Source organism: Suncus etruscus, chromosome 9 (assembly GCF_024139225.1).
Source record: "Suncus etruscus isolate mSunEtr1 chromosome 9, mSunEtr1.pri.cur, whole genome shotgun sequence".
NCBI lineage: Eukaryota > Metazoa > Chordata > Mammalia > Eulipotyphla > Soricidae > Suncus > Suncus etruscus.
The window spans coordinates 1545772-1559132 of record NC_064856.1 but is presented as its reverse complement, the minus strand read 5'-3'; the positions used below and the strand labels follow the sequence as shown (position 1 = coordinate 1559132).

Below are 13361 nucleotides of genomic sequence, written 5' to 3'. Positions count from 1 at the left end.
GGTAAATTTATCTAATTGATCAATATAATCAATGAATCAATGAAGTACATTACCCAGGCTTAATCAGAACTCTTTGAGTACATGGAACAATTCCACAGTGAATTGGGCATTTAAACTTTATCCATCACAAAGATCTTGAAACTCTCCACTTCCTTTGGAATATGCCATCTTGAGTGTAGGCATTTGTGTGAAGTTATGATCCATGTTTAGCTGTTTAATAGAAAGAATACACTGTACATTTTTCAATTTCATGGTCCTTCTAGTAAACTCAAGTAAGTCACCTTTTTAGGCCGACTTACTTGATCTACTGTAATTAAACCCAGCTGTGAATGACAGCTTTTTAATCCTTAAAGTAAAGCCCACTGTGAATCTTTAGAAATATCAACCCTAAAAAACCTAACTCCAGAGTAGAATGAATAATTTCCTGAACATTTAGTAAAGTGTTATATAGTATGAAATATTTTATTGATAGTTTTAAAAGGAATGTGGTCTAATATAAACAATCCTGAGAAACTTTTGATGCAAGGACCAAGGAATTAGCTCAGAGAACTAGTATGTGAATAAGACCCATAAGTGATTCCCCAGTATCAAATGGCCTCCTGAGCATGGTTGGTTATGCTACGGTAATACATAAGAATGATCTTACAGGTCTTTAGCACCACCATGCTTGAATAGGATCAAATCACCAGACTCTGGCATAAACTTTCAGATCAGGTAGTTTGAATATCACCGAAGTGACCAAGTTGTAGAGTGAGCCCTACTTATCATACCATTAAAAGAGGCTGCTACTTGACCATCAAGTGTTGCTTTTGAGACCAAGCTGACCCAGAAGCGTCTGAGGAAGCTATGTGATAGTAGGTGAGCTGGAACAGCCCAAGGAGGGTGGATCCAGAGGACACGGCTGCTCTGCTTTGCTATGTGGCCACACACATCTCCTAGTCAATGAACCTTAGCAGAACACTCAGAAAACATCACACTATAGGTGTGACAATGGGGAACACCATGCATAGAGAATGAAAGTGGCAGTTCTGATGGCCCAAAGAGTGCCATCCAATTATTTAACCTCTTAAGGAGTTTAGAGACAAAATATGGAGGATGTCCGTAGACCATAAAGAAAGCATGGATTTAGTTAAATAGACCACAAATAAGAAAAAATATGAAAATAGAAATCAGAAAATTCCAAACTGAAATAGCAAAACTGAAAAACGTGATAGGTGAAATGAAAACCTCATGGGAAAACCTCTCCAACAGAGTAACAGCAGCTGAGGAATGAATCAGTGAGCTGGAAGATGAGAATCATAACAACTCCATACAACAAAAGAGAATGGAAAAGAGCCTTAAAACAAATGATCAGACAATGGAAAAAATCCTTAAAGCAAGTTAACAGATGAAAATAGAAATCTTTGATAACTCAACAGAAACAACATAAGAATCATTGGAGTCCCAGAGACTCAAGAAGGAAATATGCTAGAAGAATCAACAGTCAAGGAAATCATTACAGTGAAATTTCCAAAGCTAAAGACTGCATGCAACCAAATCCTGCATGCCTGAAGAGTACCGGCTAAAAGAGACCTGAAGAAAAGTACCAAAGACACATCCTAATCACAGTGACGAATCCCACAAATAGAGATAGAATACTGAAAGCAGCAAGATCAAAAAGGGAAATTGCATTCAAAGGAGCATCCTTAAGATTTACAGCAGACTGTCACCAGAAACCCACAAGGCCAAAAGGCAGTGGTGGGATATAGTGACAAAACACAATGAAATGAATACTGCACCCAGCCAGAATCACTTTCAGATCTGAAAGAAGTATATATAGCTTCATGGATAAATAACAGCTCAAAACTTTACAGACTCAAAACCAGCCTTAAAAGAAAAACAGAAAGGTCTACTTTAAGATAAGACAGACCAAAAGATACATCAAACATCTACATAAAGATGACACTAAATCCCATGACAATTATCTCTCTTAATATAAATGAACTAAATGCACCAGTTAAGAGACACAGAATGGCAAAATGGATCAAAAAGCTGAATGCAACATTCTGTTGCCTGCAAAAAACACATCTGAATAGTCAGAACAAACATAGACTCAAAATCAAAGGCTGGAGGACAATCATTTAAGCAAACAACTCTCTTAAAAAATCTGGAGTGGGTATCTTAATATTAGATGATACAAACTTTGTACTGAAAAAAGATATAAGGGACAAAGATGGATATTGTGTAATAATCAATGGATATGTAAAACAGGAAGAAATTACACTCCTAAACATATATGTACCCAATGAGGAATCAGCAAAATATTTAATACAATTGTTGACAAACCTGAAAGAAGACATCAATAATAGTGGGAAACCTCAACACTGCCCTGTCTCCCCCTGATAGGTCAACCAGGATGAAACCTAACAAGAATGTACTAGCTCTAAACGGAGAAATAGAACAAAGTGAACTAGTAAATATATATAGGTCACTCCATCCCCAGAAAACTGGATACACATTCTTCTCCAATGCACATGGGTCATTCTCCAGGATAGACCTCATGTTGGCCCATAAAACATACCTCCATAAAATCAAGAAGATAGAAATTGTACAGACTACATTCTCAGATCACAATGCACGGCAATTAGAAGTGAACTACAAAGGGACATAGAAGTAAAACTTTAAAATCTGGAAATTAAACAACTCACTACTGAATAACCAGCAGGTCAGAGATGATATCAAAGAGAAAATCAAAAGATTCCTTAAAAAATTCAAATGAAGACAAATAATCAGAATTTGTGGACACAAAAAATGTGGTACTAAGTGGTAATTTTATAGCTTTGCAATCTCACATCAGGAAGGAAGAAGAGGCCTATATCAATAACTTAATAACACAGCTCATAAAATCAGAAAATGATCAACAAAATGAATAAAAAATAGGTACTTATAGGGATATAACAAAACTTAGAGTAGAAATCAATAAAGTGTAAATCCAAACAATAATTTGAAAGATCAACGAAAGCAAAAGTTGATTCTTTGAAAAAATAAATAAGATTGACAAACCTTTAGCAAAACTCACATGAAAGGGAGAAATAGAAACCTAATAAACCATGTTAGAAATGAAAAGGGGATCACTACAGATACTCAGAAATTCAGAGAGTAATCAGAAAGTACTTTGAGAAACTCTATGCCACAGACATTAGAACCTAAAGGAAATGGATACATTCTTGGACTCTTATAATCTTCCACAGTTGAATCAGGATGATCTAGCATATCTAAACAGACCCATCACTATTGAAGAAATTTAAATTGAAATCAAAAGTCTTCCCAAAAACAAAAGCCCAGGCCCAAATGATTTCATTAACAAATTCTTTCAAACCATTCAAGAGGAACTACTACCAAATCTTTTTAGGCTCTTTCAGGAAGTTGAAGAAACAGAAATAATCCCAAATAGTTTTCATGAAGCTAACATCACCTTGACACAAAAATCAGGCAGACAGATGTTGCCAAAAAAGAAAACTACAGAGTATCCCTGATGATCATATATTCAAAGATATTCAACAAAATCCTGGCAAATAGATCCAAGGTCTCATCAAGAAGGTCATACACCATGACCAATAGGTTTTATTTCAAGAATGCAAGGATGGCTTATCATACGTAAATCAATCAACATAAGACACCATATTAACAAAAGGAAAAATAAGAACCATATGATCATATCAATACATAAAGGGAAATCATTTGATAAGGTCCAAGACCCATTCATGTTAAAAACTCTGAACAAGATGAGAATGGAAGGAACTTTACTCAATATAAGTAAGGCCATCTACCACAAGCCAATAGCAAATATTATTCTCAATGTAGATAAACTAAAACCCTTTCCATTAAAACTGGTATTAGACAAGGCTGCTCCCTCACAACATAACACTGGAAGTACTTTCCATAGTGATTTGGCAAGATAAAGATATCAAGGGCAGGGGCCGGGAAGGTGGCGCTAGAGATAAGGTGTCTGCCTTGTAAGCGCTACCAAGGAACGGACCTCGGTTCGATCCCCCGGCGTCCCATATGGTCCCCCCAAGCCAGGGGCGATTTCTGAGCACATAGCCAGGAGTAACCCCTGAGCGTCAAACGGGTGTGGCCCAAAAACCAAAAAAAAAAAAAAGATATCAAGGGCATTTTCAATGGACATTGAAAAAACAACCTCATTCTCATTAGTGCAACACAAACTCAAATACTTTGGAGTCAACTAAACTAAAGAGGTGAAGAACCTATATAAAGAAACCTACAAAACACTGCTTCAACAAATAAAAGAGATCAGAAGGAATGGAGACAAATACCCTGTTCATGGATTGGGAGAATTAACATCATTAAAATGGCAATACTCCCCAAAGCACTGTACAGATTTAATGCAATTCCTCTAAGGATACTGATAACATTCTTCAAAGAAGTAGAGCAAGTACTCCTGAAATTTATTTGGAAGAATAAATGCCTTTGAATAGCTAAAGCAGTCCTAAGGAAAAAGAAGATGGGAAGAATCAATTTCCCCAACTTTAAATTGTACTAAAAAGCAATAGTCATTAAAAAAAAAGCTTGATATTGAAATGAAGTCAGATCCTCAGATCAGTGGAATAGACTTCAGTATTCAGAGAATGTTTCCCATATATATAAAAAAATTTAATCATTGATAAAGGGGCAAGAAACACAAAATGGAGCAAGGAAAGTCTCTTCAAGTGTTGTTGGGACAACTGGTCAGCTACATGCAAAAAAGCAAACTTGAATCTCCATCTAACACCATGCAAATAGATTAAAGACCTTGATATCAGGCCTGAAACCATAAGTTATATATAAGGTATATAGAAGGTGTATAGAAGGACATGTAGCTAAAATACTTCATGACATTGAGACTAAAGGCATCCTCCTTCAAGGAGAAAACACCACTGTTCTAACAAGTGGAAAGTGGTGGGGGGGGGTTGGTGGTGAGAATATTGCACTAGTAAAGGGAGTGTCCCTTTTTATAACTGAAACCCAACTACAAATATATTTGTAATCATGGTGCTTAAATAAAGATGTTAATTATAAAAAAGAAAAGAGAACCCATGTCAACAAATTTCTCCGTCCATAATGATTTGAAAATTGAAATTATAGTGGTAGTGGGATCAGTGCTGCAAAATTGTATTTATGTATAAATTCTACTATGACTATATATATATATAACTGTATATATATAACTGTATATATATGTATATATAACTGTAAAGAAGAGTATTTTAATAAAATTTTAAATATTAAAAAAATACTTCTAAAGAAAAATATTTGAGCCACACCCTGAAAATATTTGGGCCAGCCTCCAAAGGAAAATATTTTTATGGTTTAAGTTGCTTATATTGCCTGTAACTGAATCCAGTTTGAATCTGTGTATCCCATGAAAAGATTTTTAAGTTATATGGAGCTGAAAGTAACCTCTAAGCACTTCCTAGGATGGCCCTAAACATGCTAATATATATGTATATCTATCAATCTACCAATAAATCTATCTATTTATTTATCTATCCGTATGCATAGAGAGAGAGATTGGTGTGGGGAGAGAGGCTGGAGAGAGTTAGTGACCCTCAAACCAAATACACACACACACACACACCATTTTCCCCAGGCCATAAAAACTATGTAGTGGGTAAGGCACTTGCCTTGCATGCAGCCAATCTGGGTTCAATCTCTAGCAATACAGAGGACTCTGAGAGATTACTGAGTATAAATTAATTCCTGAACACAGCTCGGTGTTGTGATTTTAAAACGAAAGTTCCTGTGTTTTTTGTTTGGAAGACCTACATTAAAAAGCACAAAACAAACAAAAAAGGACATTTAGAATATTCTACAAAGTAATGCCAGGCTTTACTTCTATTTACTATTTATTTCTCTAGAATCAACTTGAAAGTGCAAACATTTCACTCATTGGTATTGTGATCAAGTGAGCCATCTATTGGTCATTGCTGTCAACTGCACTATAAATGTTTTATCTATATATTTTTCAACGTAGTCTCCTGGAATATGCAACAGATTCGTGATTATTACACTCCATTGGGTCTGGGAATCATATGGAGAAATAACTAGTTCACACATTTAAATTTCTTAAATTTGGACAGGACCTGGACTTTTGTATTCTTAGAAAGTTCTTATACCATTAAAATTTGAAGTTTGCAAATTGCTGCTTACAGATAAGGTTTATCAGGACGTTCTTTAATATGAGTCGTTATTTTGCTTAACAATTGGAACATTTTTAATTTTCATTACTCCAACAAGTTAATATTGAAAGATAAAGAAAATCAGGCAAGAAAGATAGTACAGTGGGTAGGGTGCTAGTCTTGCATACAAGGTCAATATCCAGCATCCGATATGTTCCTTTGAACATTGTAGTAACTCCTGAGAGCAAAGACAACAGTAACCCAGAGCATTTCTGAGTGTGCTCCCCCAAAATAAAGGAAATTTAAAAAGCATCTTGTGCATAAAATCTTATAAAGCATTTTAAGTATTACTAATCAAGAGTTCATATTTAATTTTCACATCTTTTATTTTTTATTGCAGAAGTGAAGGTTTATAGCTATTCATATGTTTGTTAAATGCACGTTCACACCTCTTAAAATCCTATTTTAACTTAAAAGAAGAGACGCTTGAATTATGTATTCATGGAAAACCTGCACGGTATTCTTACAATTGTGGTTTATTCAGTGCAGATCTACACTTACTTATAGCCTTCCTATAGCCTTTTTAAGCTTTATTTGCTATATCCTTATTCCAGATACCTACATTCTAAAATCTATCTTCCTTTACTAGTGCATTGTTTTTTTGTTAATTTTAGTTATTGTTGCTTAACAGGTATTTTAAAAACATTGTAAATCAAATTTGTAATGACTCCATTGGATGTGATTCAATGGTACAGTGACAAACTTGCAGCCATGGTGTCATGAGTTTCACACTTCAACCCTTCCTCCATCAGTGCCAACCTGACAAGTGCATTGTGATCCCTGGTGACACAAAATAGATGCCCCAGTATCTGGCAAGTATATTGCAGAAGAGAACCAAATGGACAGAAGGGAAAAAAACATAATCTATAATTAAAATAAGGTAATGATAGAACTGGAAAGATAGTACAGTGGGTAAGGAACTTGCCTTGCTTTCAGATGATTCTCAATACCAGAACTGCATACAGTTCCATGAACATAGAGTCAGAATTGATTCTAAGTGTAGAGTCAAAGGTAAGCTCGAGACAGCAGGGGGTGGTCCAAGCCCCCACACAAATATACAATCTAGTCAGACAATATTATAGAAGACAGATTTAAGAGAAAACATAGAAGGAAGTGGTTTGGATCTATAGAAAACAGTTTAGATTAAATAAAAGCCTCAGAATTTAATTAATATGATTCATATATGGATATGTTCAGGTTAGCAGGCACTTAAAAAGATTCAGATGGGCCAGAGCAATAGCACAGTGGTAGGGAGTTTGCCTTGCATACAGCCAATTCGGGACGGAGGGTGGTTTGATTTCCAGGGTTCCATATAGTCTCCAAGCTAGGAGCAATTTCTGAGCTCATAGCCAGGAGTAACCTCTGAGCATCACCGGGTGTGGCACAATAACCAAAAATAAATAAATAAATAAATAAATAAATAAATAAATAAATAAATAAATAAATAAAAACAAAGAAAAACAGATAAAGATTCTGAAAAATAAGAAAAGTTTAGTGATGTGTACTAGGTCTCTTTGTTCACTCTGAAAAAGTCCATCTTCTCCCTTGAGTGTCCCCCCCCTCTTTCTCTTTCTCTCTCCTTACCTCTTCTTCCAAATTTCCAAATAAACCCCTTCATTTACTTTAAAAATAAGAGTTTATCACTCCCAAACCACTAAACTGACTAGATGAAAGGTCAAGTTAGAGAGAAATTAAACAACTTAGAATAAAAGCCTTTTTGTAGTAAACATTTTATTATGCGATTTTATAAGAGAAAATACACAGATAAATGGAATACACAGATACACAGATAAATGGAAAAGTCCCAAAGGACTTTTACAGAGAACATCTTATAACATCATTGATAACACTGAAATTTGAAATAACCCAGATGTACAATCAACATGAAAATGGATAAAATAGTTATTTTAAAACAATGGCATACTACTCATTGACACAAAGAATAAACTTTGCATATACAAAATTTGAATAAATAGCATAGGCATTAGGTTAAGTATAAAAAATATAGACACAATTGAGGGCAAAATTTGTGATTTAATTTAAATTAAGTTGAAGAAGAGGCCAAATGAATACATTGTATTAGACATCAGAACAGATTGCTTATTGGACAGATGGTGAAGAAACACAAGAGATTCTTAAATAATGCAAATGATTCTAGTTGGGTGATGCTGCATTTCTCAAAACAGTAAATTTTGTGCTTATTTGTGCATTCAATTTATTTCAATAAAAGAAAAATGGTATTTTAAATCAGTAAAATATTTAAGTAGTGTATTTATTGTCATAGATGAAAGTTCACAAAAGCTGATATGTACTACTACTAAGGACTACTGTGAACAGTTGTGTGTGGGTAAATCTATACCTGTATACATGTATTTGAACCTATGTGGTGGGGCTGCTAATAACCTGAATAAGGGACATGTATATCTCTTTTGAATATTTCTTTAGCTGTATTCCCTTAACAGGTATAATCCTTATTGAATATCCTCTTATATAACAATTATTTACGTGTGTGTGTGTGTGTGTGTGTGTGTGTGTGTGAGAGAGAGAGAGAGAGAGAGAGAGAGAGAGAGAGAGAGAGAGAGAGAGAGAGAGATCTGTTCAATAAGGAATCTTGGTAGAAAAGTCTCTCTGTTAAGAGCTCATGTTAGAACCGAGTTACAGGGATTGTTGGACTTGTTCCCTCCGCCTCCATATGCACCAGTAATACCTTGTAGCATTATTCCTTTTTTTTTTTTTTGCATAGGCACATTAAAATGGAAAAATATTACATATGTAAACAAGTTCTTATCTAATAGAGATAGAAAGACACAAATTTTGTAATGCAGTGGGAACTTACACCCTGAACATTGTCATAATGACTTGGCCTAGGCCTCAGAAGAACAGGCATTGTCCATTCACCCCTGAACCATGAATAACATCTACGGAAACAACCACAATTGTCTATAACATTACCAGGAAGCAAACCTCTGTCAGGAAAGAATATACCTGACATTGACTTACTCCAAAGAGGGTTTTTTTTTTTAACACCCAGACGACTTAGCAACAGCAACAGCCTGCTTTCAGGGCAGGGCTTTCCACATTGCCCTCTAATGGTGAGGTGAAAGAGGAGGATGCTACACATCATCCTGACTTTGATGTAGGATATGCACAGAAACCAGGATCTCTAACTACAGAAACCTGACACCAACAACACTGATTGAAAACATTTTATTGGGACTACAGAGAACGACTCAGGGGGAAGACAACCTAATATGCCTGGAGCCCAGATTTGGTTTTATGTTAGAAAACTTCAAGGGCAAGGTCTCCTGGTATTCAGGCCAAGCCTATTCCTTTCCATTGCCCTCATATTTTGCCAGGCCTATGCAAACAACATCAATTGCCACTCACACACCTTTTTTTTTTAAATGTATTTCTTTAACACTTATCCTTAAAAAAGAAGAGCTTAATAAACTTTTTGCTATTGCTTTAATGAGTTCATTGGTGATACAATAATTTTCACAAATATAATTGCTACTGAACTTTTTTTCTCTTTGATTCTTTTAGTTTTCTATTTTTCAACAACCTTGCTTTTGTCATCTTGAAACCAATGTATTATAATCAGTTATGTCAACTATGTGATGCATTTTCTTTAAATAAAAAATCTAAGTTTGTAGTTAAAAATAAAACATTGAAAAAGAGACATGAAGAGTCATTTGCCTTTGGTTTGTGCATAAAACCAGATATATTGATTAAAGACCAGATAACATGCCCTTTCTAGATCTGAGAGTCTAAATATTTTAAAACTTGTAAACTCAAATCTATCAGAACAGACTGAGATAACTTCCGTGTTCATAGTACAAGTTCAGATTACTTATTTAGGTCTGGAATGCAATGCACAGCAAAAAACAAAAACAAACAAACAAACAAACAGAAAAAAATAACCAGTTGTGGAACTAAAAGTAAAAACAGGTGAATTATTTCTCTAGGCTTCAGAACTGAGCCAGTGTCCCCAAGGATGGTGGATATCCTCCTATTGGTAAGACCATTCTGAGGTTATCTGGAAAGCTGTGGAAGGAAGAGAGAGGGAATGTGGGAACTCAGACAATAATAGAAATAAACCTATTATTAGAATTTCTCTTTGGATTTCTTTAAATAAAGCGTCATTAGAATCCAGTTGCACTACTATTACTTGATAAATCAAATAATTCTCCAACTCTGAATAAGAGCTATGCAATAAGTCTTACTTATTTCTTTAAAAGTATCTTCTAAGCATAAGAACTGACATCAAAGGTGATATATGTCATCAGTAGGTTTGAGATAGATAATGCAGCCTATTCATAGATCTGGATTAGAGAACCATCTTGAGTAACTGGAATGATTCTTAAACAAGTGATGCATAAATATCCTCAATGAATAGATCTAGGGAAGAGAAGCAGAAGATCCAAATATACAGGCAAGATTATTTCAAAGCTGTGGATTTCAACATAATGATTTCAGATCATATCATCATCATCATCACCATCATGTACATTTTCAAGCTGTATTGTAGGTCCTGAGAAGTGTAAGGCAGTCAGGGAAAAGACTGTCATTTTTGTTTTAGCAAACTTCTAAGTGGTTTTAAGGCATGATAGATATAATTTATCCACTGATCTAGACTATTTTCTTTGGTAATGTTTCAATTTTCAAATCTTTCTGAGGTTGATTTTAAGAGTCTTTAGTTTCTGAAGCATTCATTTTTATACAGTGATATTTATTTTTATTTAGTATTAATGGCCTTTATGATGAATTACATATATAACATTTCAATTTTTCTATAATTTTTCTACATTTATTACATTATTTGCCTATGACTTTCCATCTCCTTTGCAACTGATTGCCTTTTTATTTTAACTTTCATCATTCTTTCTTTCCCTGCATGTGCTTATTTTTATAGCATTATAGGTCTCCATTGAACTGTAGAGTTTTGTGTTCATTTTTTGGTAGAGCTTTGCTAAAAACAGAAAAACAAATCTAATGTACTTTATTTGTTCTTTCAGCTCCTTCCTGGTTGACAGCTCATCACTCAGTTTGGAAAGGAAATAGCCTCAATCTTTCCCAGCTATTGTTAACAAAGATTAGATATAGGAGATATATATCATGTGTCATCTCTGATTTATTTTATCTTCTCACTCTGATGATTTGCTAGTTATTTCAACTGCCCAAATCAATTATTCAAAACTTCAAATTCTTTTTTAAAAAAAAATGTTTCTTCTGGGTTTATTTGAATTTTATAATACAGATTTTAATTGGGTCCTTCAGCTATGTTTCCCTAGTCAGGTTTTTTTTCCCTCTCAAAACTGATCTAAGCCCTCTATGAGTCTTAATTTTGCCTTTTTTTTTGTTTTTTTAGCTTTTTTGTTAAATTTAGTTTTATTAATAACTTTGAAAATTTTGTGTTTTGTACATTTTGCATCAATCTTAAAATCTTTATAGTATTTATCAGACAATTTTAGTTTTTCAGTACTTTGCTTTCTTTGATTTTGTTGCAGCTATTCATTGACTTTATATTTTATATGTTTTCTTTTTGGGGTTTTGGGGCCACATTTGGCAGTGGCGCTCAGGAATTACTCCTAGTGATGCTCAGGGGACCAAATTCTGGACACTTACCAGGCAAACAACCTAGCTGCTGTACTTTCACTCTGGCCTCAAGAAACATCTTTTTTTTTAAATATGGAACGCTTCACGAATTTGCATGTCAACCTTGCGCAGGGGCCATGCCAATCTTCTCTGTATCGTTCCAATTTTAGTATATGTGCTGCCGAAACGAGCAACCCAATAAACAACTTATGTTTCCCCAAAATATATATTTTCTCCCTGAATTTTATCAATTATATGAATACATTTTAATGATTTGGAACCTTTCCCTTATTCGGATCTCCAAAATATTTTTTCTAATTATTTTTCTGCACATATTTAGCAGAAAATTAACTAATTTTCAGGTATTTTAAAACATTTTTAAGTTTTACATATCATTGTGCTGACATATGATCTTTTAATATTCATGTAAAGCAAAATTTTCTGATGAAAACAATCAAATTTTCAATAGTCATTGACCTTTGAGGCATTTTGTGAAAGTTAGGCCCTGTCAATTTCCAAACATGATTTTAATATTTAAAATTTGTTGATTCAGGTTTATCTCAATAGGAAAAAAACATTCTCTACACCTAAAATATACTAAAGTCTTTTTTATTTCATTCTTAATTCATTCTCTTTTGGTTTACATAGAATCAAATAGCCTCCTCCAATACATCTGAATTATCTTTTAAATATGTCTTGGATCTACTGTTTCTTTCTTTTTCTTTTTTTTGGGGGGGCGGGGGTTTGGTTTTCGGTTCATACCCTGTGACACTCAAAATTAATCCTGGCTAGGTGCTCAGAATCACTCCTGGCTTAGGGGACCATATGGGACACTAGAAATCCAACCTGGGTCAGCTGCGTGCAAGGCAAATGCCCTACCGCTGCACTATCACTCCGGCCCGTACCGTTTTATTTTTTTAAAGCCTCTTATTTTCCTTTATATGCAGTTTTTATTTCATTCTTTATTTTCTTAAGCAATCAACTCCAGTAATTGCTTGCACTTTATTCTTTTGGGTGGGGGCATTGGGCCACACCCAGTGTCATTCAGGGGTTACTTATGGCTCTGCACTCAGAAATCTCTCCTGGCAGGATCAGGGTACCATATGAAATGCTGGGTATTGAACCCAGGTCGGCCACATGCAAGGCAAATGCCCCACTCACCATGCTATCTCTCTGGCCCATGCACTCTATTTCTTATCTAAAATATGTGAAATAATTATCTTCTAGTAGAAGATGAAAAGAGAAATATCCACCATGTATTAGACAAAAGACTAACATCCAAAATACATAAAGCACTAGTAGAACTTTCAAAGCAACAATAGCATTAAAGAAAATATTCAAAGTGAAAGAAGTTATAAACAGAATCTTCTTCACAGAAGAAATAGAGATGACCTAAAGGCATATAAAAATGATCAGCCTAGTTATCAAGAACTAAAATAAATAAAATAAAGCAAATAAAAACAACAATGAGATATCATCTAATATCAGTGATATTGGCACACACTATAAAGATTAAAACACTAATCCACTCGTGGTAGAGCCAGAGCA

General features: G+C 34.5%; 1 non-coding gene across 1 annotated transcript; it reads right to left on the bottom strand.

The window, feature by feature from the left end:
- Window positions 1-11900: 11900 nt before the first annotated feature.
- On the bottom strand, window positions 11901-12007 carry LOC126019818 (U6 spliceosomal RNA). Its single transcript, XR_007499439.1, has one exon. It is a non-coding gene; the product is annotated as a U6 spliceosomal RNA (small nuclear RNA).
- Between the last annotated feature and the right edge of the window lie 1354 nt (window positions 12008-13361).